Here is a 26,054-nt window from a genome sequence, read left to right as displayed (position 1 = left end):
TGATCAGATAGAAGAAGTTAAAGATATTTGTCGTTGTTCAGTTCGTTTCATGCTTGTGAAAGACTTATATGTACGTAGAAAGCAGTTTCCATTTTCTCTAGCATATGCTGTAACTATTCACAAGTCTCAAGGATTGACTGTAGATTGTGCATTTGTGAACATTGGTTCAACTGTGTTCAAAGAAGGTATGGCTTATGTAGCTTTGTCACGAGTGAAAACATTATCTGGTTTATTCATGATAGACTTTGATGACTCAAAAGTTAGTGCTGATGCAAATTGTCTAAAGGAGTATAATAGATTAAGAAGAACCTATGCTCCTCATTTAGGTCAGTATCCTGTGTTGGAGAAACATGTAGTTTCTCGTAAAAGGAGAAATGAGAATATCTGTAATGAAGATGTAGAGAGGAGGAAAAAAAAGAGGAGTGATGTAATTGCAAGCAAAAAGAAAAAGGAAAATGAAGAACAGGTTGTAGGATGTCATTTTGAAAATAGCTCTGGTGTCAACTGCTACGCTAATGTAGTGCTGAATGTTGCATTTTATCTTGAAAGCTTGCAAGAGCAGATAATAGTAAATCAGGGAAAAAGATTCTGTTCTGAGCTGAGTCTCCTTTTTCATAAGCTGAGTAATGATAAAAGTCAAATAGAAAGTGCTACTGAAATTAGAAAACTTTTAGATGTATGTTCAGGACGAACACAGTTTTCTCAAAATGAACAGCAAGATGCACATGAATTTTTGATGTATTTTCTTCAAGTACTGGAAGAAGAAGAAGTTGAAATTGATATTTTATTTGGTCTCTCTTATAAATGGGAACATACTTGTGAAAACTGTTATAATATATGTGGCTCTAATGTTGATAATGAAAGGTTTATTTATTTGACATTACCAGAGAGTAAAACAGTCACTTTTGCTAAATTAGTTAAAGATGCTAATCATAGCATGCAATGCGGTGAGTGTCAATCTGACATGTTTTCAACATTAATTTTAAAGGAATACGGACAGTATGTAATTTTAATGAGGCAACGATGTAGAGCTGATGGTTCAAAATTGGATACTTTAATAAAGAAGTTTACAGGACAGCAATTATCAATTTCAGGAAAAACTTTTGTAACTGTTGCAATAATTTTCCATGAAGGACCTACTGTTACTTCTGGACATTACACAGTTTATTTTAAATGTGAGAAAGGCTGGACACTGTGTAATGATTCCCAATTGGTTTTTAAGCAACGTTTGCCTTTTGATTTAGCAAATTCCTATCTAATCTTCCTGAAACCTAAATTTTAGAGAGACTTGGCAAAATCTGGACAAAACAATTTTACCATTTTATTGGATTACCATTGGAATTTTCAAAAAAAAAGATTTTTTAAATTATCATTTGGCCTAATGGAAAGATAACCAATTGTAATGTGGACTTTTATAATTTTTTATGAAACTTTCAAAAACCAAAAATTTAGATAAAATTGGTAACATCTGCACAATTCAAATTTTGGAATGTTATTGGAGTGCCATTGGAAATTTTTTTCAAAAAAGAATTTTAAAATTACTATTTGGCCATGCGGAAAAGTAACCAATTCCTTTGTGGACCTATTAAATTATTAATAAATCTTTCGGGAACCAAAATGTTACAGAGAATCGGTGAGATCTGTACAAATTTAACTTTAGAATTTTATTGGATTACCATTGGGAATTTAATCAAAAAAGAATTTTAAAATTACTATTTGGCCTAAAGGAAATGGAATCAGATGTATTGTGGAGTTATTTGAGATATAATATTGTGATTATACTTCTGAAACAAAAATATCAGACGGTATTTTAAAGAAATAAGTATTGTTTTTAGATGAAATTTTTTTAGAATATTATGCATTTCTATAATGTTAAGTTTAAGTGAGAAGAGATTCTGGGCTTTTTTAATACAATCTTTGAGATTGTTATTTTTTTTTTGCCCGCTGTTAAATGATGAATGCAATTGCTTTCACAATTTATAGTGAAATGCAATATATTCTGAAAACAGCAAAAAAAGGCAAATTTTTTTTTTGATAAATATGTAAATATGTGTACTGTATTATAAAATGTTTTAAAAAATATTAATATTTTTTTTTTTTTCAGATTGATATAGAAAATTTACGAAAACTAGAACCATTTTTAAAGCAATTTTTTAGAAAAATAAATGAAAAAATATTTTTTTGAGTGGGTATGGTAAGTCACCAATATCATGGTTCCTTTTTTTCTACTTCTCTACAATCACATTTTCAATTTTTAATTGTAGTCTCTCAAAAAAAAATAAAAAATAAAAAAAAAACCTGCGCGCACCTCAAAAAAATTTCAAAAAAAATTTCTAAAAAAAAAAATTGTTTGGTTAAGTTTATAAGTGGCTCTTAAAAGAGCCCTTGAGTTAATGGAGGGAAACAGGAAGAGAAAAACGCAAAAAAAGAAAAAACATCTATGGCCTAGTGCACGGATGCGCATCAAATTTTCTCTGAAGGAGATCAAGACTGGTCTCCCCCACAGAAATAAGAGAACCGCAATCAGTGCACCGTGTAGACAACCTCGCCAAACAAGGTGGACCAACAAGAGGTATAGAAACAGGTGAAGGCACCATCGCAGCTGAAGTGCTCCCCTGAGCTGCCGAAGATGTGCTCGGCTGAGCTGCTGCTGATGTCGTCGGCTGAGCAGGTGGAGGGTTTTCTCCAGAAGCTCGACGATAAGTTACTGGATGCATTTTGTAAACATGTCTCAACATAGTGTGAATGCTAAAAGAATATTTCTTGTTAGGATTCCCACGAGAAAAGACTTTTTTACAAAGTACACATGTAACTTTCGGTGCATTTACCTTTTTCTCACCATCTGGAAAAGAGAAAAACTGCCATATAAAGCTGTCTTTCTGCTTCCTGTTCCTCTGCCTCTCAAGAGTGTCCTGGTCACTGTCTGAAGTAGGTTGCTGTTCAGCCATTGTCTCTCAACAACAGAATAGCTCCTTCTCCAAAGGAATCAGAACTAATAATGAGGGGAGTAGGTGTGGTTTGGGAAGAATCTGGAACAGAAAGTACTACAAACCAATCAAAAGTAATGATTCTTGATCACATGACTTGCCATGAGGGGATTGGGTGTGGTATTGAAACAATTAGAAACTGAAAGTAATGATAACCAATAAGAAATATTGTTTTATTATGTATAAACCCGAGGTGCGCGCACTGCGCAAGCTCCGAGCGCGCACCCCGTGATGACGTATGCACGAACGCGTAAACGCGCAGGTGCATACGTCATATGCGCGTACCTAGCGCGCATACGTTGAACACGCGTATACGCGACCGTTATTGCGCATAATTTTAGCGTATGCGGAAGTAAACCGCGTCGAGCGCGTAGGACGCATGCGTACGTACGTACGCATACGTACTGGGTGCGCGCTCCCAGCGCGCACCATGAAGTATATTTGCGCGCGTAAATAACGTACGCCGGAATTCATAAAAAACTTACGAAATAGTACTAGGAGCGCGCTCAGAGCGCGCACCCCAAGAATTTATAAAAAAAAAAAAAAAAAAGTGGACATAAAATAATTTAAAAAAAATAAAAATATCCTAATTGAATTTTTAAAAAAAATAATTTATAAAAAAATACAGATAATATATAAATGAATATATAGTAATTTTATTTTAATAAAAAAAATATCTTTAATTAAAAATACATAACTTAGCATATAAAAAACCATACAAATTCACTGAAAAAACCAAAGGTTTCAAAAACGTTATAGTTAGGGATTAGCATTTAAAAAAACTTGCAAATTCACTGAAAAAACCATAGGTTTCACACACGTTATAGTTAGGAATTAGCATTTAAAAAACCTTGCAAATTCAATGAAAAAACCAAAGGTTTCACACATGTTATAGTTAGCTGGACATTTCACTCGTAAAAAACCAATGAAATTCCCCCTTTATAGTTAGTTCAGCTAACTATAACTCGCGCGCCCGCAATGCACTGCTGATGACGTCACATATTACATCACTCATGACATGGTCAGTGACATCACTCATGACATCACTGATGACATCTCAAATGACATCACTGATGACATCACTGATGACATCATCCTTGTGATAGAGTGACAGACCACCTCTTCCCCTAATATAACCTTTGATACAAACACTTAAAAAAAGAGAAATTTTAATTTTAAAAACAATGGACATACCAATACCGGTTACAACAACCTATACAGTAATTCTAAGATCCACATACACATCCACTCATTCACCAACAGCCCTATACAGTCACTCATACATGTACTCACTCATCATATGTACTCATACACCTATACACCCTGTTACACAATGCCACTCATCCATAGAGTTACTCACACACATAGTCACTCATGCTAATAAAGAATCAAAAATCCATTTACTTGCATATACAGTTATACACACACCACCACACTTACTTCTACGGAAACTTATACATACTTAGTCTTTTAAACAATCACTTAACGAAACACATACTTATTCATACAGGAACTCTTTCAATCTCTCACTCTCACATATACTCGCTTATATACACCAATAGTCACATATACTACTTTAAAACATATGTAGTTACTCATAGAGACACTATTGAGACAGTCATTCACTCACTAACACACCCATGCACACACTCATGCACCCATAGAGTCCTGCACACATGCTGTCTTCAACACATACAAAGACTGGGTCATTCATTCATACACCTATGCACTACGTAATACCCCCCACCAAACCATACAGACATCAGACACTGATACTCAAAAAACCAACAAATAACCTATATAGACACTCATGTAGCTACTCACCAACCCATGCAGCCACTTATACACAAAGAGAGAGACTGATACAGATATTTAAATATTTAAACATTACTCACTAAGCCATGTATTCACTAAGATACACTTAATCAGTCAGTTACACAATCAATTTTTCAAAACAAAAACATCCATTTAGACACTTATATACCCATTTATTCTTCCATCGACCTTGAGATATACATATATAAAACATATTTAATTTTCAGAAAAACACACATTCACTGGATGATGTCATCAGTGATGTCATCAGTGATGTCATTTGAGATGTCATCAGTGATGTCATGAGTGATGTCACTGACCATGTCATGAGTGATGTAATATGTGACGTCATCAGCAGTGCATTGCGGGCGCGCGAGTTATAGTTAGCTGAACTAACTATAACGGGGGAATTTCATTGGTTTTTTACGAGTGAAATGTCCAGCTAACTATAACATGTGTGAAACCTTTGGTTTTTTCATTGAATATATATATATATATATATTCCTTCGTGCTCCTCGGGTATTCTCTGCCACTCCAAAGCGAGAGTTGCGTCGTCGATTTAGACTCCTCGAGGCGAGTCAAACAAATATTTCAAGAAATGATGACGACGCCATGTGCGGGTTCAAACATTTATTCTTCTGCCGCCACCAAACGCGTTTCGACTGCCAAGCAGTCTTGCTCACTGGTACAAATATTGTAAAACGCGGCCATTTTTTAAAGTGCAACACGTGCAAATTGTGACTACAACTTTAAGTAACATAAAAAACTGACTCGTAGTTTGTGACACCATAATTACACAAAATATATTCTAAAGCATATTATATTCTAAAGCATAATGCTTTGGTTGTGACAATTATTCTAATGAGCATTTTGTTAATTTAAATTGCTCATATCTCATGGGCAATTCAGTTCTTGTACTCTCTGTGCTTCCGTTGCTGTGTATTTTGTCAATTCAAACTTCAGTGAGCTTTATTAATACCACATGCAAGGCGACAAACACAGGTATTGAGATTAACGAAGGCCTGTGTGCATTAATTCTTATGTTATATAAAAAAACACAGCGCATTGCATCCTTATTTCGCTCAAGTGAGCTTATGCTTACTGAATAATTAGTTGAAACCTCGGCTCAACTCATTAACTTTTAAGTGTGACTAATTCATTCTTTTGCCCAACTTTGAATACAAATAATTCATTTTATGGCCCGAGAAATCATGCCCAAGTGGGCTTAAATCAATCAACTTTAGGCAACCATTCTATGCTCTTCATATTTAGTGATTCTTTTGAGTCTGTCAACTTTCTCTCTCTCTCTTTATAATTAAAACATACGCTTGACTATTGCTAATTATAAATGAGTGTGTAAATCTTCCTCAACATTCAGGCCTTCAGGTTGTTTGGAATTCAACTCGATAATGTAACGAGGCTCAAGTCTCCGCAATTTCTTGACTCTGTTGCCTCTTCTTACATTTGCTTTTACCGAGTCAATCACATAGTAAGTTAGCCCTTTGGTGTCTTGATTATGGACTTTCTCAAAGTGCCGGGCTACTGGGTACGATCTATCCCCATTCTTGATCACCCTCAAATGCTGCAAAACCCGTTTGTGAACTTCAAGAATCGTGCTACCCACGTACCGCAGGCCACAAGGGCACTGCAGTACGTAGATGGCATGATCTGTTTTGCAGGTGTATCGGCCTTTGATCTTCCTCATCACATCAGTAAGACCTACTTTGTATTGTGACACATTAATTCCATAAGTACAGGCCTTGCATTTGGTGCACTTGGTGAAACCCTGCTTATTGCTTAGCCAAGTTGTTTTACCTGGCTGCTTTCTCATTGTATTACTTACTAGTGACTGTTTGAATGATTTTGCCTTTCAGAAAGTGATCTGTGGTCTCTTAGCAACTTGTTTACCTAGCGGAGGATCATTTCTTATCACGTGCCAATGTTTATTCAGTATTTTTCTCACTTCATCATGTTGCCTGCTAAAAGTCGTGATAAACCTACATTGATTATCACTATTTTTACTAGTCTTTTTGTTGGTATCAAACAAGACTTCCTCTCTTTTCTTCTTCAAAGATTTATTCACACCATTGTTTATCCAAGCATCTGGATAACCTCTACTTTTGAATCTTCTAGTCAATATATCTAATTCCCTCCTGCATTCTGCTGGTGCACTACAGTTTCGCCTAACTCTAAGGCTCTCTCCATAAGGAATGCTCCTTTTTAAATTTACAGGATGGAAACTATGGGCGTGCAACAGGGTATTACCGGAGGTAGGTTTTCTGAACAGTTTGGTCTCAACTTTCCCATTGTCAATGTAAACTGTTAAGTCAAGGACATTGACACTTACTTTACTGATATCACTTGTAAAGTTCAGATTCAAATCATTACTTTGAATTTGGGCTAAGAACATTTTGACTTCTTCTTCAGTACCCTTCCACACCAGAAATAGGTCGTCAATGAACCGACTCCAATGCATTATATGGTTATCCCATTCTCTGTGGTACTGCACTCTGATCACCTGCTCCTCCCACCAGCCCATATGCAAATTCGCATAGCTGGGGGCGAAGCAGGTGCCCATCGCCGTACCACACGTCTGGTGGAAGAGTTGCCCTTCAAAAAGAAAGAAATTACTGCTCAGACATTTTTCAACCATCCTAATTATCATCTGGGTATGGGCCCAGAGTTTAATTGATTTGGTATCAAGAAAGTGCCCCACTGCTCTCAGGCCATCTGTGTGCCTGATGCTGGTGTAAAGTGTTGACACATCGATAGTTACTAGTAAGTAATCATCTTCCCAAGGAAGATCATAGATTCTCCTCAGGAAATCTCATGTGTCCTGTATGTATGAAGGGAGTGTTTTGACTAGAGGATTCAGAAATGAATCTACAAACTTTGATGTGTTCTCTAATGCACTGCCCATAGCTGAAATTATTGGGCGGCCAGGAGGGTTTTTCAAATCTTTGTGCACTTTGGGGATTAGATAAAATACCGGAGTGACAGGTTGATCTATTTTTAGAAACATAAACTCATCATGATTCAGCAGGGTTTGGTCATACCAATTCTTTAGCTCATCGTTGAATTGGTTGTTGCTCAACAACATAACTTCCTCTTCAACTCTTACATAGCAGTTTTTGTTATCTAACTGTTTGTATGCTTCTGTTAGATATTGCTTTTTTCCCCATAAGACAATATTGCCTCCTTTATCGGCATTACGTACTATACAATTGTCACATGAAGACAGTTTCTTAATTAGGGCATGATAAGTTTTTTGCTTGTTGGTACTTGGTTTATTAAAGTTCTGATATGAATATTTGCTTAATTTCTTCAATTAATTTAATACCAGATCATTATACACATCAGTCACATCTCTTGTGGTTATCGGAGTAAATTTTGAACTCCTTCTAAAACCCGTTGGTGCATCTTGATAAATATCGATGTTTTCTTCCTGCGCAATCTCTGCAGCACTCCGAATGGCCTCATCATCGTTTTCAGCCTCCATGGCTCTCATTTCCAATAGTAAGTTCATATCTCCCACTGCAAGATTATCCACATTATCTGTTGTTGATACCACTTGCTTACAGCTTAATGATGGATTGGATAGAAATTTTTTTTTAGCTTTAGCACTCTGATGAATTTGAATAAGTCGATACATGTTTGCACATAATCCAAATCTGCTTCTGGGCAGAATGAAAGTCCTAGTTTCAAGATTTCTTGTTCATCTTCAGTAAGTATGGTGTCCGTCAAATTGAAATTGTTGTTTCTTTATTTTCTTCTATTCCTTGGTTGTTTGCTTCTTCGATCCTCTGCCTCCTGCAGGTTGCCCCCTTCCGCCTCTTCGACCTTTGCCTCTTCCTCTTGCTCTTGCTGTGATAGTACCCTGTATTGGTGGCCTTTGACGCAAATTGTATTTCCTTTCTTCGCGTAAAAAATCAAATTCATCAATTATTGTGGGTACTAATCTCTGAGCATTTGATTCTTCTTCTAAATCAGTATCAATTTCAGAACTTTGAAGGCTGCTTTGTTCTGACTGCGGTTCTGGGCCCACTCTGCTCGGCTTCCCCAGTTTCGGCTTCCTAATGGTGTCAAACTTTCTAGCGAAAGTATAGATTTGCCCTCGATCGTAATCTTGCTTGTCTCTTAAAAACTTCTGAGCTTTACGTTCTTTTATTGAGGCTTCCAGTTTCTTTAATCTCTCTTGTATTTCGCTTTTGAATTGCTTGATTGCTTCTTGATTTTCTTCTTTGCTTAAGCCTTCCACTATTAGCTCTATTTCTGCCAAAATGTTCTTTCTGTCTATGTCAGCATACTTAATTAGTATTCCTAACATTCTGCGTGAAGCCTCATTGTTGTTAGCAGCCCATTCTTTTAGCATCTCTGGGTTGGGTTCCTCATAACTGGGTGCCACCATTATTCTTAACCCTCTGTGCACTCTTTGGACTTCGAGGTATCTCTGTAGGGATTTCGACTCCCACCATTTAGAAAGCTCAGATTTGCAACTTTTCTAATCTTTTTAGACGTGTTGTCAAATTCGTTTCATTCTTGCCACTGTTGCTGGATCCAACTGGACCACTCTGATTTATACAAACATCGTTAAACACTTCAAGCGCTGCCTCTTCGCGCTCCTTTACTTCTGCGGCAGACATTTCTAGCAATATACAAGCGAACTCGCTTAAACCGCAACCGCTGTAACCATCTGTGTTGTGTCACTGTGGTATACAAGCTTCACTCTCTCCCTATATATATATATATATATATATATCCACACAAAAAAGGTTTCCCTGCTTGAGAATGCCACACAGTGAGAGGTGTATCCTTTCTTTATTGCAGGTAAGCAGAAAACAGCGCGTTGCTCCCCAATGTCAAAAAGCGCCATACATGTTTCGGGCTAACTGCCCTTGGTCACTGGCAACAACACAGACGCCCACAGCTGCTTGCATTTGAAGTCATTGACTCCGCCCTCTAACGACAATGCATTCTGGGCAAAGGAGTTCATTACCATAGTGGGATTCTTCTCCGTGGTGGTAGCAGCCGGTTCTGTGTCATAAACTGCATTCCCCAAAGTGGGCTGGCATGGAGGGAAACTTGCAGCCTTCCGCATAGTATCAACTCCCACAACAGTTGGAACCTCTGACTCCACGGAAACACGAAAGTTCAATAGGTCCGTGGCCAGCAGAGTAAGCGGGGGGCATTCTCGCGACGAGGAGCGCCGCATCAAATTTATCCACACAAAAAAGGTTTCCCTGCTTGAGAATGCCACACAGTGAGAGGTGTATCCTTTCTTTATTGCAGGTAAGCAGAAAACAGCGCGTTGCTCCCCAATGTCAAAAAGCGCCATACATGTTTCGGGCTAACTGCCCTTGGTCACTGGCAACAACACAGACGCCCACAGCTGCTTGCATTTGAAGTCATTGACTCCGCCCTCTAACGACAATGCATTCTGGGCAAAGGAGTTCATTACCATAGTGGGATTCTTCTCCGTGGTGGTAGCAGCCGGTTCTGTGTCATAAACTGCATTCCCCAAAGTGGGCTGGCATGGAGGGAAACTTGCAGCCTTCCGCATAGTATCAACTCCCACAACAGTTGGAACCTCTGACTCCACGGAAACACGAAAGTTCAGCAGGTCCGTGGCCAGCAGAGTAAGCGGGGGCAATGACTTCAAATGCAAGCAGCTGTGGGCGTCTGTGTTGTTGCCAGTGACCAAGGGCAGTTAGCCCGAAACATGTATGGCGCTTTTTGACATTGGGGAGCAACGCGCTGTTTTCTGCTTACCTTCAATAAAGAAAGGATACACCTCTCACTGTGTGGCATTCTCAAGCAGGGAAACCTTTTTTGTGTGGATAAATTTGATGCGGCGCTCCTCGTCGCGAGAATGCCCCCCGCTTACTCTGCTGGCCACGGACCTGCTGAACTTTCGTGTTTCCGTGGAGTCAGAGGTTCCAACTGTTGTGGGAGTTGATACTATGCGGAAGGCTGCAAGTTTCCCTCCATGCCAGCCCACTTTGGGGAATGCAGTTTATGACACAGAACCCGCTGCTACCACCACGGAGAAGAATCCCACTATGGTAATGAACTCCTTTGCCCAGAATGCATTGTCTTTAGAGGGCGGAGTCAATGACTTCAAATGCAAGCAGCTGTGGGCGTCTGTGTTGTTGCCAGTGACCAAGGGCAGTTAGCCCGAAACATGTATGGCGCTTTTTGACATTGGGGAGCAACGCGCTGTTTTCTGCTTACCTGCAATAAAGAAAGGATACACCTCTCACTGTGTGGCATTCTCAAGCAGGGAAACCTTTTTTTTTTGTGTGGATAAATTTGATGCGGCGCTCCTCGTCGCGAGAATGCCCCCCGCTTACTCTGCTGGCCACGGACCTGCTGAACTTTCGTGTTTCCGTGGAGTCAGAGGTTCCAACTGTTGTGGGAGTTGATACTATGCGGAAGGCTGCAAGTTTCCCTCCATGCCAGCCCACTTTGGGGAATGCAGTTTATGACACAGAACCGGCTGCTACCACCACGGAGAAGAATCCCACTATGGTAATGAACTCCTTTGCCCAGAATGCATTGTCGTTAGAGGGCGGAGTCAATGACTTCAAATGCAAGCAGCTGTGGGCGTCTGTGTTGTTGCCAGTGACCAAGGGCAGTTAGCCCGAAACATGTATGGCGCTTTTTGACATTGGGGAGCAACGCGCTGTTTTCTGCTTACCTGCAATAAAGAAAGGATACACCTCTCACTGTGTGGCATTCTCAAGCAGGGAAACCTTCTTTGTGAGGATAAATTTGATGCGGCGCTCCTCGTCGCGAGAATGCCCCCCGCTTACTCTGCTGGCCACGGACCTGCTGAACTTTCGTGTTTCCGTGGAGTCAGAGGTTCCAACTGTTGTGGGAGTTGATACTATGCGGAAGGCTGCAAGTTTCCCTCCATGCCAGCCCACTTTGGGGAATGCAGTTTATGACACAGAACCGGCTGCTACCACCACGGAGAAGAATCCCACTATGGTAATGAACTCCTTTGCCCAGAATGCATTGTCGTTAGAGGGCGGAGTCAATGACTTCAAATGCAAGCAGCTGTGGGCGTCTGTGTTGTTGCCAGTGACCAAGGGCAGTTAGCCCGAAACATGTATGGCGCTTTTTGACATTGGGGAACAACGAGCTGTTTTCTGCTTACCTGCAATAAAGAAAGGATACACCTCTCACTGTGTGGCATTCTCAAGCAGTGTTAGAAATGGGATTTCTGGTTGGCTAAGGCTTGCGCCAAAGTCAGGCAGAAACCACCACTCTAGTCAGGGCTGGGGAGTTACACGCCAAAGATAACCCCTGCTCACCCCCTTGGTAGCTTGGCACGAGCAGACAGGCTTATCCCTGAGGCGATGTGTAAAGCGTTTGCGCGCGCACCCAGCAACAACACCCAAGGCCCACCACAAAGGAAACTCCACACAAGGTATTCTATAAAAATAGCCTTTGTATTATACACAACACATTAGATAAAAACACACACTCTACAATGTGCCGACAGGCACGGGCAGAATTTACAAGGGATTATATGTACAGGGGACAGGGCCACATGGACCTCTGTCAGGAATTAGCACTTTTGGAACATAGGAATAATACTGTAGTATAAAATAGCAAATGTAGCACACAACCCGTGACTACTGGTATCAGGTAAGTACCACCTACGCAACCCTAACCACCTTAGGAAAAATACTGCGCAGGGAATCAGGACCTCACTAGCACCACCTGTACTAGGAGAAAAAAACAACCACCTAAGTATCACAATACCTGTAGGGGTCTAAGCACATAAACACATGATGTATAACATTCAGAGGTGTAAAGCAAAGCACATGACGCATAAACACATTCAGAGGTGCAGGAAAGGTACAATGGCGCAAAAACTCACATTAGCCACTATCTGTGGCAGTCCCTGGGCCAACTGGCCTAGTAGGGGCAAGGACGCCCTGCGTCCAAATGTTAGGGCAAGGCTGCGCAAGCTGCGCCAGCCAACACACAGAGGCCACAACCTAAACGTTGCAGCTGCCCACTAAGTGCTGGGCAGCTGTAGGACAAGGATGGGGCCAACACTGGAGCCTGGCAGGCTCTGTCCAACTGACTGTCCCCTGAGCCCCTCTGGGCTCAACACAAAGGACTGGCCCCTGGGAGCCTCGCTGGGCTCAAACAACTAGAAATGCCCCCTAGAGCCTCCGTGGCTCTGAACTACGAATATGCCCTGGGGCAATGTTGGAGCCTCGTGGGCTCTAAACCAACCATGCGCCGTCGTTGGAGTCCCGCTCGGGTGACTCGCGAGCCTCGCAGGCTCTCAAAGCAATGTGCCTCTTCGTTGGAGCTACACGGAGCTCTAGGGTAAAGGTGGGGGCGACGTTGGAGCGGCCCGCTGCCTTCCGGGGCCGCTCTACTGACTCAGAAATGCCCCCGTAGCGTTTGCACAGGTAGGTGGGGGCCCCCTCTCTGGGGACCTTCTAACCGAGATCACCCCGACGTTGGAGTCCCGCTCGGGGGACTCGTGAGCCTCGCAGGCTCTTACAGTGCTTGGGGAGGCTAACCCGGCTCCCCATTCAGCCCCCACTCACCAGGACTTCGATGGGCTGCTCCGACGGGCTGCTCCGGTCAGGCGATGGGGACAGCTGCAAGGGAACACGCAGCTCTCCCACCTCCTCTGTGGCTGTGGGGCTCTCCTGGCACACGGGAGCCCCGCTTACTCGCAGACTCCCTGGTTCCCGTCTTCCGCCCAGTGCAGGAGCGCGGGGTAGGCTCCCGTCGCTTCCTGCTTTGAAGTCCCGCCCACGTCCCGACGGAGGTCGCCTGACTTCCGGGGACGGACCGGGCCGCTGCGGTGATCCTTCTTCGGTGGTTGCAATACGGGGTAGGCTCCCGTTATCAGTTACTGCAATGTCCCTGGCAGGGTGGGCACCTGCCAGAGGACTCTGGAATCGGCACAAGCGGGGCACACGCCGGGTGGGCACCGGCTAACAGAATCAAAGCGCTCCTAGCGCTACGGTCAAAAAGGAAAGCGCTTGCAGCGCTGAAGGCCAGTCCAGCGCTCCCAGGCGCTTAGAGCCACAGGTCCAGCAATAGAGCGCTCCTGGCACTAAACGGCAATTAAAAGCGCTTCCAGGCGCTTGAGGGACACAATAAAGCGCTCCCAGCGCTTTGGGGCAAATTACCACAAAGTCCAGCAAAGTTCTTCCCTGCATGCAGCAGGGCAGGGGTGGGGGGCAAGGCTGGACCCAGAGCCAGCTCACTGGGCCTCCAGGCAGGGAGGTAATCCAAGTGGCGGTCCTCTGGTCCAGCAGCAGCAGCAGCAGCAGCAGCCCCCCTCAGGTAAGATCCTGGCAGAGAACAGTTTCTGTGGGGACACAGCCCCATTTTTATACAGGCAAACCCTTTGTTCTGGGTTCAGGGTGAGGGGGAAAACCAGTCGCAGCTGGTTGGGGAGCACCCTTGATGTGCTCAGCCCCTCACTCTATTCACTGGAAGGGCTAGGGTCGTCAGTCGCACCACAGGGGGCGGGGCCAGCATTGTGTTTGGAAAACCCTGTCCTATTCAGGACCCAGGTGGACTCCTCCCACCCATCTAGCTGCTGATCTCCCCATTCACCACTGGGTGACTCATCCTGACACTGGGGAATCCCTAGCCCGCCACATGACACGACCAGCCAATCACGCGACAGACACACTGCACACAGAAGTGCCCACTTCTAGAAGTGGCACTTCCACACTAGGTACATGCACGCCGCACACATCATCGCGCAGCATTCACTCCCACGAGTCCGCACATACCAAACTCGGGCCTGCACACCCCACGCATCAGGAACTACTAGGGACACATACATTCCCCATGCATTCCTATGGGAGGGCAGGCCTATCTCCCCACATGCCCTCAGAGCACGCACGCACTTTACCCTGGGACACAGGGAAAGTGCGCAGAGACCAAACAATCACCATACCAAGTCACCAATAAAAAGCCAAAAAGTCCAGGGGTGAACCTGCCAGAAGGGCCAAGTCCAACACAACCCCCTTCCAGCCAAAACGCAGGGCAGACCAATCACCACCGTGATGGACTTCCCTGCTTGGGGCGATAGAACACGGACGCGGGCCCGCAACTGCATGGACACCCTCCGGTTCTACGCCACGGTGAACCCATGGAATTCTTTTTAACACCACTGTCCGGACCAACTGGGCTACCCCACTGGTACTCCCAAGCTGTCCGCGGCCAAGACCAGGCCCTAGGCCACCCAGGTGCCACTGGTCTTTGCCCAACCACAGAGTGGGGGGTAGTAACCCCTGGCACATAGCGGCCATTCTCCACTCTTCCTCTCTGAACGACAGGACTAGACTGCCACTGGTTCTCCAGCCTAGGGTCTACACCCTCAGGCGGACCAGGAGTCTCAGGGAAGGCTCTCCTCCCCCTACCTCTTCTCCTAGGGTTCCTCCTCCTCTGGCGAGGGGTACACCTAGAACGCCATCCCAACCCAGGGTTTAACCCCTCAGGTTGTACCGGGGGCAGAGGTGGGCTCTCCCACCCTCTGCACCCCCTTCCAGAACCCTGCTCCCTACCAACTGGGGCGGTACCTCTGGAAGAAGAACTGGTCGGGACGCTGATTACAGACGTCCCACCCGTCAGGTCAGGCTGATCCTGAACCTGGCCTCCCAACCTCCGGCCTAGAACCTTTGGTGGAATAATTGCCTGGCACTCCAGGACTTCTGGGGATTTCCACTCCATCCCCCTGAGGCTATCAAAGGACACATACGTCAAGCGACTGTCTGTCTGGCGCTGATCTCCCGTCCCCTGTCCACCTGACAGTGCGCGGAGATCCCCCAGAACAGAAGTGGTGCCACCCTGGTCACTACACGGGATCCTAGCCCAACTGGGTAGTCCCTGACCCACAGGCTCTTCCACTGGGAAACTCATCCCCCAATCACTCCTCACACTGGACTCCTGTACCCTCCCTACCGGAGCGGTACTGCCAGACTCTAGAACCACAGGAGCCCTGGTTACAGGTGCTCCAGGTCCTCTACTCACCAGGAGATCTCCCTCAAATGGGCTAACAGGACAGCCTAGGTCCCCAACTTGGTGTTCCCTCATGGAACCATCCAAGTCCTGAGGCAGGGTTTCGTACGTCCGGGGACCCTCGGTCACCCTCTCACTCCTGCTCCACTGAGCCAGGCAGTGAGCCCCTACACCCTCCTCGCTATCCTGGGACCTAGCTGGGCTACACTGAGCCTCTTCCACCACGCTGGGCTGGAAGATACCTGACCCACTACTTTTGGAGTCACTCCCTAATGACTCTAGAGAACCTCTAGCCCTTTCCCAGTGCTCTGCTTCCTCTGCAAGCTCCCAAGGACAAAAAGAGTCGTACCTCTGCAGGTGTTGGCGCAACCCTGGAGAACAACTACTGAGCATCTGCTCTTTGATAATCATTTTGATCACTGCCTTCAAATCCTCTTCCGGGTTAACCATCAGCCATTCCACCAGTGCATCCTGACAGTCATCCACAAACTCCTCCCAAGACTGGTGAGACAGCTTCCTACTGCCCCTGAATTTCAACCTTAACTCCTCCTCCTGGGAAACAGGTACCAGACTGGGGGAACTGGGACTGGGATTTCCTACACTGGAATCTATCTGGCTGCTACCACTGGACTCAACCCTCCCTGGGGAGCCCATAAAATTAAAACTGCGCGCAGGGGATAGTCTACCCTCCAGAGCTACTTTGCCTCTGGTGGAGGCCCTCTCAGCCTCCTCTACCCTCTCCCGCGCCAAGACCCACTCAGTCTCTCGCTGTTGCTTCCTGGCCTCCAGCTGCGCCATAGCCTGAGCATGCTCTAACCTGAGCTTCTCTAACGCCAGCTGGTGCTCCCTTTCTTTCCTCCTATCTTCCCACTCCTCTGGGGACAGGGAAAGGGATGAGGCGCTGCCTCCTACGCTGGACCCAGCACGGGACGCCCTACCTATGGGGTCCTCACTCTCTACTGGCGTCCAGGTATTGTCATCCTCTACCTCCTCTTCTGACTCTTCCTCTGTACAGTACCTTTCTAACTCCTGCCTCTGGCGCCAAGCTAGCTCATAGGGATCACAAGCAGGCTCCATTCTGGCGGACGTTATGGTAACAATTATACAGGGAACCTAGGGGTCTGAGTTTCACACAGGAGCACACAATTCACAAAAAGATTCAGCAAGCTCTCTAACCCAGAGAACTCACACTCACTTGCCTAGTGCCACTCATCCACACACACAACCCTCCCCTCGGACTGGTAAGGCAGTTTCTACCACCCCTGATTCCTCAACCTGACCACCACGTGACACAGGTACCAACTCTGGGCGCAGGGCGGGGGACAAATGTACAGGACACTATTACGCTGCCACCACTGGATCCCACCCTCTGGTGAATCCAGAAACACAATGCACTAAGGGGGGTGATCTACCCTCCCGAGCTAGGGACACCTAACTCACAGTGCACACAAACACATTTCCAAAGAAATGACAATTAAAAACAATCTTAAAACAATAATCCCTATACCATGTGATTTATCTAAATGCAGAGTTTTGTAGTGCGGCCAGTTGCCGCTGCGGTACAGCGCAAACGCAAGTCCAAATCCCACCGCTGATCACCAATGTTAGAAATGGGATTTCTGGTTGGCTAAGGCTTGCGCCAAAGTCAGGCAGAAACCACCACTCTAGTCAGGGCTGGGGAGTTACACGCCAAAGATAACCCCTGCTCACCCCCTTGGTAGCTTGGCACGAGCAGACAGGCTTATCCCTGAGGCGATGTGTAAAGCGTTTGCGCGCGCACCCAGCAACAACACCCAAGGCCCACCACAAAGGAAACTCCACACAAGGTATTCTATAAAAATAGCCTTTGTATTATACACAACACATTAGATAAAAACACACACTCTACAATGTGCCGACAGGCACGGGCAGAATTTACAAGGGATTATATGTACAGGGGACAGGGCCACATGGACCTCTGTCAGGAATTAGCACTTTTGGAACATAGGAATAATACTGTAGTATAAAATAGCAAATGTAGCACACAACCCGTGACTACTGGTATCAGGTAAGTACCACCTACGCAACCCTAACCACCTTAGGAAAAATACTGCGCAGGGAATCAGGACCTCACTAGCACCACCTGTACTAGGAGAAAAAAACAACCACCTAAGTATCACAATACCTGTAGGGGTCTAAGCACATAAACACATGATGTATAACATTCAGAGGTGTAAAGCAAAGCACATGACGCATAAACACATTCAGAGGTGCAGGAAAGGTACAATGGCGCAAAAACTCACATTAGCCACTATCTGTGGCAGTCCCTGGGCCAACTGGCCTAGTAGGGGCAAGGACGCCCTGCGTCCAAATGTTAGGGCAAGGCTGCGCAAGCTGCGCCAGCCAACACACAGAGGCCACAACCTAAACGTTGCAGCTGCCCACTAAGTGCTGGGCAGCTGTAGGACAAGGATGGGGCCAACACTGGAGCCTGGCAGGCTCTGTCCAACTGACTGTCCCCTGAGCCCCTCTGGGCTCAACACAAAGGACTGGCCCCTGGGAGCCTCGCTGGGCTCAAACAACTAGAAATGCCCCCTAGAGCCTCCGTGGCTCTGAACTACGAATATGCCCTGGGGCAATGTTGGAGCCTCGTGGGCTCTAAACCAACCATGCGCCGTCGTTGGAGTCCCGCTCGGGTGACTCGCGAGCCTCGCAGGCTCTCAAAGCAATGTGCCTCTTCGTTGGAGCTACACGGAGCTCTAGGGTAAAGGTGGGGGCGACGTTGGAGCGGCCCGCTGCCTTCCGGGGCCGCTCTACTGACTCAGAAATGCCCCCGTAGCGTTTGCACAGGTAGGTGGGGGCCCCCTCTCTGGGGACCTTCTAACCGAGATCACCCCGACGTTGGAGTCCCGCTCGGGGGACTCGTGAGCCTCGCAGGCTCTTACAGTGCTTGGGGAGGCTAACCCGGCTCCCCCTTCAGCCCCCACTCACCAGGACTTCGATGGGCTGCTCCGACGGGCTGCTCCGGTCAGGCGATGGGGACAGCTGCAAGGGAACACGCAGCTCTCCCACCTCCTCTGTGGCTGTGGGGCTCTCCTGGCACACGGGAGCCCCGCTTACTCGCAGACTCCCTGGTTCCCGTCTTCCGCCCAGTGCAGGAGCGCGGGGTAGGCTCCCGTCGCTTCCTGCTTTGAAGTCCCGCCCACGTCCCGACGGAGGTCGCCTGACTTCCGGGGACGGACCGGGCCGCTGCGGTGATCCTTCTTCGGTGGTTGCAATACGGGGTAGGCTCCCGTTATCAGTTACTGCAATGTCCCTGGCAGGGTGGGCACCTGCCAGAGGACTCTGGAATCGGCACAAGCGGGGCACACGCCGGGTGGGCACCGGCTAACAGAATCAAAGCGCTCCTAGCGCTACGGTCAAAAAGGAAAGCGCTTGCAGCGCTGAAGGCCAGTCCAGCGCTCCCAGGCGCTTAGAGCCACAGGTCCAGCAATAGAGCGCTCCTGGCGCTAAACGGCAATTAAAAGCGCTTCCAGGCGCTTGAGGGACACAATAAAGCGCTCCCAGCGCTTTGGGGCAAATTACCACAAAGTCCAGCAAAGTTCTTCCCTGCATGCAGCAGGGCAGGGGTGGGGGGCAAGGCTGGACCCAGAGCCAGCTCACTGGGCCTCCAGGCAGGGAGGTAATCCAAGTGGCGGTCCTCTGGTCCAGCAGCAGCAGCAGCAGCCCCCCTCAGGTAAGATCCTGGCAGAGAACAGTTTCTGTGGGGACACAGCCCCATTTTTATACAGGCAAACCCTTTGTTCTGGGTTCAGGGTGAGGGGGAAAACCAGTCGCAGCTGGTTGGGGAGCACCCTTGATGTGCTCAGCCCCTCACTCTATTCACTGGAAGGGCTAGGGTCGTCAGTCGCACCACAGGGGGCGGGGCCAGCATTGTGTTTGGAAAACCCTGTCCTATTCAGGACCCAGGTGGACTCCTCCCACCCATCTAGCTGCTGATCTCCCCATTCACCACTGGGTGACTCATCCTGACACTGGGGAATCCCTAGCCCGCCACATGACACGACCAGCCAATCACGCGACAGACACACTGCACACAGAAGTGCCCACTTCTAGAAGTGGCACTTCCACACTAGGTACATGCACGCCGCACACATCATCGCGCAGCATTCACTCCCACGAGTCCGCACATACCAAACTCGGGCCTGCACACCCCACGCATCAGGAACTACTAGGGACACATACATTCCCCATGCATTCCTATGGGAGGGCAGGCCTATCTCCCCACATGCCCTCAGAGCACGCACGCACTTTACCCTGGGACACAGGGAAAGTGCGCAGAGACCAAACAATCACCATACCAAGTCACCAATAAAAAGCCAAAAAGTCCAGGGGTGAACCTGCCAGAAGGGCCAAGTCCAACAAGCAGGGAAACCTTTTTTGTGTGGATAAATTTGATGCGGCGCTCCTCGTCGCGAGAATGCCCCCCGCTTACTCTGCTGGCCACGGACCTGCTGAACTTTCGTGTTTCCGTGGAGTCAGAGGTTCCAACTGTTGTGGGAGTTGATACTATGCGGAAGGCTGCAAGTTTCCCTCCATGCCAGCCCACTTTGGGGAATGCAGTTTATGACACAGAACCGGCTGCTACCACCACGGAGAAGAATCCCACTATGGTAATGAACTCCTTTGCCCAGAATGCATTGTCGTTAGAGGGCGGAGTCAATGACTTCAAATGCAAGCAGCTGTGGGCGTCTGTGTTGTTGCCAGTGACCAAGGGCAGTTAGCCCGAAACATGTATGGCGCTTTTTGACATTGGGGAGCAACGCGCTGTTTTCTGCTTACCTGCAATAAAGAAAGGATACACCTCTCACTGTGTGGCATTCTCAAGCAGGGAAACCTTTTTTGTGTGGATAAATTTGATGCGGCGCTCCTCGTCGCGAGAATGCCCCCCGCTTACTCTGCTGGCCACGGACCTGCTGAACTTTCGTGTTTCCGTGGAGTCAGAGGTTCCAACTGTTGTGGGAGTTGATACTATGCGGAAGGCTGCAAGTTTCCCTCCATGCCAGCCCACTTTGGGGAATGCAGTTTATGACACAGAACCGGCTGCTACCACCACGGAGAAGAATCCCACTATGGTAATGAACTCCTTTGCCCAGAATGCATTGTCGTTAGAGGGCGGAGTCAATGACTTCAAATGCAAGCAGCTGTGGGCGTCTGTGTTGTTGCCAGTGACCAAGGGCAGTTAGCCCAAAACATGTATGGCGCTTTTTGAGATTGGGGAGCAACGCGCTGTTTTCTGCTTACCTGCGAAAAAGAAAGGATACACCTCTCACTGTGTGGCATTCTCAAGCAGGGAAACCTTTTTTGTGTGGATAAATTTGATGCGGAGCTCCTCGTCGTGAGAATGCCCCCCGCTTACTCTGCTGGCCACGGACCTGCTGAACTTTCGTGTTTCCGTGGAGTCAGAGGTTCCAACTGTTGTGGGAGTTGATACTATGCGGAAGGCTGCAAGTTTCCCTCCATGCCAGCCCACTTTGGGGAATGCAGTTTATGACACAGAACCGGCTGCTACCACCACGGAGAAGAATCCCACTATGGTAATGAACTCCTTTGCCCAGAATGCATTGTCGTTAGAGGGCGGAGTCAATGACTTCAAATGCAAGCAGCTGTGGGCGTCTGTGTTGTTGCCAGTGACCAAGGGCAGTTAGCCCGAAACATGTAAGGCGCTTTTTGACATTGGGGAGCAACGCGCTGTTTTCTGCTTACCTGCAATAAAGAAAGGATACACCTCTCACTGTGTGGCATTCTCAAGCAGGGAAACCTTTTTTGTGTGGATAAATTTGATGCGGCGCTCCTCGTCGCGAGAATGCCCCCCGCTTACTCTGCTGGCCACGGACCTGCTGAACTTTCGTGTTTCCGTGGAGTCAGAGGTTCCAACTGTTGTGGGAGTTGATACTATGCGGAAGGCTGCAAGTTTCCCTCCATGCCAGCCCACTTTGGGGAATGCAGTTTATGACACAGAACCGGCTGCTACCACCACGGAGAAGAATCCCACTATGGTAATGAACTCCTTTGCCCAGAATGCATTGTCGTTAGAGGGCGGAGTCAATGACTTCAAATGCAAGCAGCTGTGGGCGTCTGTGTTGTTGCCAGTGACCAAGGGCAGTTAGCCCGAAACATGTATGGCGCTTTTTGACATTGGGGAGCAACGCGCTGTTTTCTGCTTACCTGCAATAAAGAAAGGATACACCTCTCACTGTGTGGCATTCTCAAGCAGGGAAACCTTTTTTGTGTGGATAAATTTGATGCGGCGCTCCTCGTCGCGAGAATGCTCCCCGCTTACTCTGCTGGCCACGGACCTGATGAACTTTCGTGTTTCCGTGGAGTCAGAGGTTCCAACTGTTGTGGGAGTTGATACTATGCGGAAGGCTGCAAGTTTCCCTCCATGCCAGCCCACTTTGGGGAATGCAGTTTATGACACAGAACCGGCTGCTACCACCACGGAGAAGAATCCCACTATGGTAATGAACTCCTTTGCCCAGAATGCATTGTCGTTAGAGGGCGGAGTCAATGACTTCAAATGCAAGCAGCTGTGGGCGTCTGTGTTGTTGCCAGTGACCAAGGGCAGTTAGCCTGAAACATGTATGGCGCTTTTTGACATTGGGGAGCAACGCGCTGTTTTCTGCTTACCTGCAATAAAGAAAGGATACACCTCTCACTGTGTGGCATTCTCAAGCAGGGAAACCTTTTTTGTGTGGATAAATTTGATGCGGCGCTCCTCGTCGCGAGAATGCCCCCCGCTTACTCTGCTGGCCACGGACCTGCTGAACTTTCGTGTTTCCGTGGAGTCAGAGGTTCCAACTGTTGTGGGAGTTGATACTATGCGGAAGGCTGCAAGTTTCCCTCCATGCCAGCCCACTTTGGGGAATGCAGTTTATGACACAGAACCGGCTGCTACCACCACGGAGAAGAATCCCACTATGGTAATGAACTCCTTTGCCCAGAATGCATTGTCGTTAGAGGGCGGAGTCAATGACTTCAAATGCAAGCAGCTGTGGGCGTCTGTGTTGTTGCTAGTGACCAAGGGCAGTTAGCCCGAAACATGTATGGCGCTTTTTGACATTGGGGAGCAACGCGCTGTTTTCTGCTTACCTGCAATAAAGAAAGGATACACCTCTCACTGTGTGGCATTCTCAAGCAGGGAAACCTTTTTTGTGTGGATAAATTTGATGCGGCGCTCCTCGTCGCGAGAATGCCCCCCGCTTACTCTGCTGGCCACGGACCTGCTGAACTTTTGTGTTTCCGTGGAGTCAGAGGTTCCAACTGTTGTGGGAGTTGATACTATGCGGAAGGCTGCAAGTTTCCCTCCATGCCAGCCCACTTTGGGGAATGCAGTTTATGACACAGAACCGGCTGCTACCACCACGGAGAAGAATCCCACTATGGTAATGAACTCCTTTGCCCAGAATGCATTGTCGTTAGAGGGCGGAGTCAATGACTTCAAATGCAAGCAGCTGTGGGCGTCTGTGTTGTTGCCAGTGACCAAGGGCAGTTAGCCCGAAACATGTATGGCGCTTTTTGACATTGGGGAGCAACGCGCTGTTTTCTGCTTACCTGCAATAAAGAAAGGATACACCTCTCACTGTGTGGCATTCTCAAGCAGGGAAACCTTCTTTGTGTGGATAAATTTGATGCGGCGCTCCTCGTCGCGAGAATGCCCCCCGCTTACTCTGCTGGCCACGGACCTGCTGAACTTTTGTGTTTCCGTGGAGTCAGAGGTTCCAACTGTTGTGGGAGTTGATACTATGCGGAAGGCTGCAAGTTTCCCTCCATGCCAGCCCACTTTGGGGAATGCAGTTCATGACACAGAACCGGCTGCTACCACCACGGAGAAGAATCCCACTATGGTAATGAACTCCTTTGCCCAGAATGCATTGTCGTTAGAGGGCGGAGTCAATGACTTCAAATGCAAGCAGCTGTGGGCGTCTGTGTTGTTGCCAGTGACCAAGGGCAGTTAGCCCGAAACATGTATGGCGCTTTTTGACATTGGGGAGCAACGCGCTGTTTTCTGCTTACCTGCAATAAAGAAAGGATACACCTCTCACTGTGTGGCATTCTCAAGCAGGGAAACCTTTTTTGTGTGGATAAATTTGATGCGGCGCTCCTCGTCGCGAGAATGCCCCCCGCTTACTCTCCTGGCCACGGACCTGCTGAACTTTCGTGTTTCCGTGGAGTCAGAGGTTCCAACTGTTGTGGGAGTTGATACTATGCGGAAGGCTGCAAGTTTCCCTCCATGCCAGCCCACTTTGGGGAATGCAGTTTATGACACAGAACCGGCTGCTACCACCACGGAGAAGAATCCCACTATGGTAATGAACTCCTTTGCCCAGAATGCATTGTCGTTAGAGGGCGGAGTCAATGACTTCAAATGCAAGCAGCTGTGGGCGTCTGTGTTGTTGCCAGTGACCAAGGGCAGTTAGCCCGAAACATGTATGGCGCTTTTTGACATTGGGGAGCAACGCGCTGTTTTCTGCTTACCTGCAATAAAGAAAGGATACACCTCTCACTGTGTGGCATTCTCAAGCAGGGAAACCTTTTTTGTGTGGATAAATTTGATGCGGCGCTCCTCGTCGCGAGAATGCCCCCCGCTTACTCTGCTGGCCACGGACCTGCTGAACTTTCGTGTTTCCGTGGACTCAGAGGTTCCAACTGTTGTGGGAGTTGATACTATGCGGAAGGCTGCAAGTTTCCCTCCATGCCAGCCCACTTTGGGGAATGCAGTTTATGACACAGAACCGGCTGCTACCACCACGGAGAAGAATCCCACTATGGTAATGAACTTCTTTGCCCAGAATGCATTGTCGTTAGAGGGCGGAGTCAATGACTTCAAATGCAAGCAGCTGTGGGCGTCTGTGTTGTTGCCAGTGACCAAGGGCAGTTAGCCCGAAACATGTATGGCGCTTTTTGACATTGGGGAGCAACGCGCTGTTTTCTGCTTACCTGCGAAAAAGAAAGGATACACCTCTCACTGTGTGGCATTCTCAAGCAGGGAAACCTTTTTTGTGTGGATAAATTTGATGCGGAGCTCCTCGTCGTGAGAATGCCTCCCGCTTACTCTGCTGGCCACGGACCTGCTGAACTTTCGTGTTTCCGTGGAGTCAGAGGTTCCAACTGTTGTGGGAGTTGATACTATGCGGAAGGCTGCAAGTTTCCCTCCATGCCAGCCCACTTTGGGGAATGCAGTTTATGACACAGAACCGGCTGCTACCACCACGGAGAAGAATCCCACTATGGTAATGAACTCCTTTGCCCAGAATGCATTGTCGTTAGAGGGCGGAGTCAATGACTTCAAATGCAAGCAGCTGTGGGCGTCTGTGTTGTTGCCAGTGACCAAGGGCAGTTAGCCCGAAACATGTATGGCGCTTTTTGACATTGGGGAGCAACGCGCTGTTTTCTGCTTACCTGCAATAAAGAAAGGATACACCTCTCACTGTGTGGCATTCTCAAGCAGGGAAACCTTTTTTGTGTGGATAAATTTGATGCGGCGCTCCTCGTCGCGAGAATGACCCCCGCTTACTCTGCTGGCCACGGACCTGCTGAACTTTCGTGTTTCCGTGGAGTCAGAGGTTCCAACTGTTGTGGGAGTTGATACTATGCGGAAGGCTGCAAGTTTCCCTCCATGCCAGCCCACTTTGGGGAATGCAGTTTATGACACAGAACCGGCTGCTACCACCACGGAGAAGAATCCCACTATGGTAATGAACTCCTTTGCCCAGAATGCATTGTCGTTAGAGGGCGGAGTCAATGACTTCAAATGCAAGCAGCTGTGGGCGTCTGTGTTGTTGCCAGTGACCAAGGGCAGTTAGCCCGAAACATGTATGGCGCTTTTTGACATTGGGGAGCAACGCGCTGTTTTCTGCTTACCTGCAATAAAGAAAGGATACACCTCTCACTGTGTGGCATTCTCAAGCAGGGAAACCTTTTTTGTGTGGATAAATTTGATGCGGCGCTCCTCGTCGCGAGAATGCCCCCCGCTTACTCTGCTGGCCACGGACCTGATGAACTTTCGTGTTTCCGTGGAGTCAGAGGTTCCAACTGTTGTGGGAGTTGATACTATGCGGAAGGCTGCAAGTTTCCCTCCATGCCAGCCCACTTTGGGGAATGCAGTTTATGACACAGAACCGGCTGCTACCACCACGGAGAAGAATCCCACTATGGTAATGAACTCCTTTGCCCAGAATGCATTGTCGTTAGAGG

General features: G+C 47.5%; 1 protein-coding gene and 1 long non-coding RNA gene across 3 annotated transcripts in view; one reads left to right on the top strand and one right to left on the bottom strand.

Annotated features, from left to right (window-relative positions):
* LOC146812896 (uncharacterized) overlaps nucleotides 1-26,054 on the bottom strand; it is a 395,123-nt gene that overhangs the window by 209,592 nt on the left and 159,477 nt on the right. The gene's annotated exons all lie outside the window — the stretch shown is intronic.
* Nucleotides 1-26,054, top strand: part of LOC146812897 (ovostatin-like) — a 433,862-nt gene that overhangs the window by 364,817 nt on the left and 42,991 nt on the right. The gene's annotated exons all lie outside the window — the stretch shown is intronic.

The sequence above is a fragment of the Triturus cristatus genome, chromosome 7 (genome assembly GCF_964204655.1).
Source record: "Triturus cristatus chromosome 7, aTriCri1.1, whole genome shotgun sequence".
NCBI classification, from domain to species: domain Eukaryota; kingdom Metazoa; phylum Chordata; class Amphibia; order Caudata; family Salamandridae; genus Triturus; species Triturus cristatus.
This window is presented reverse-complemented; position numbering and strand designations above follow the sequence as displayed.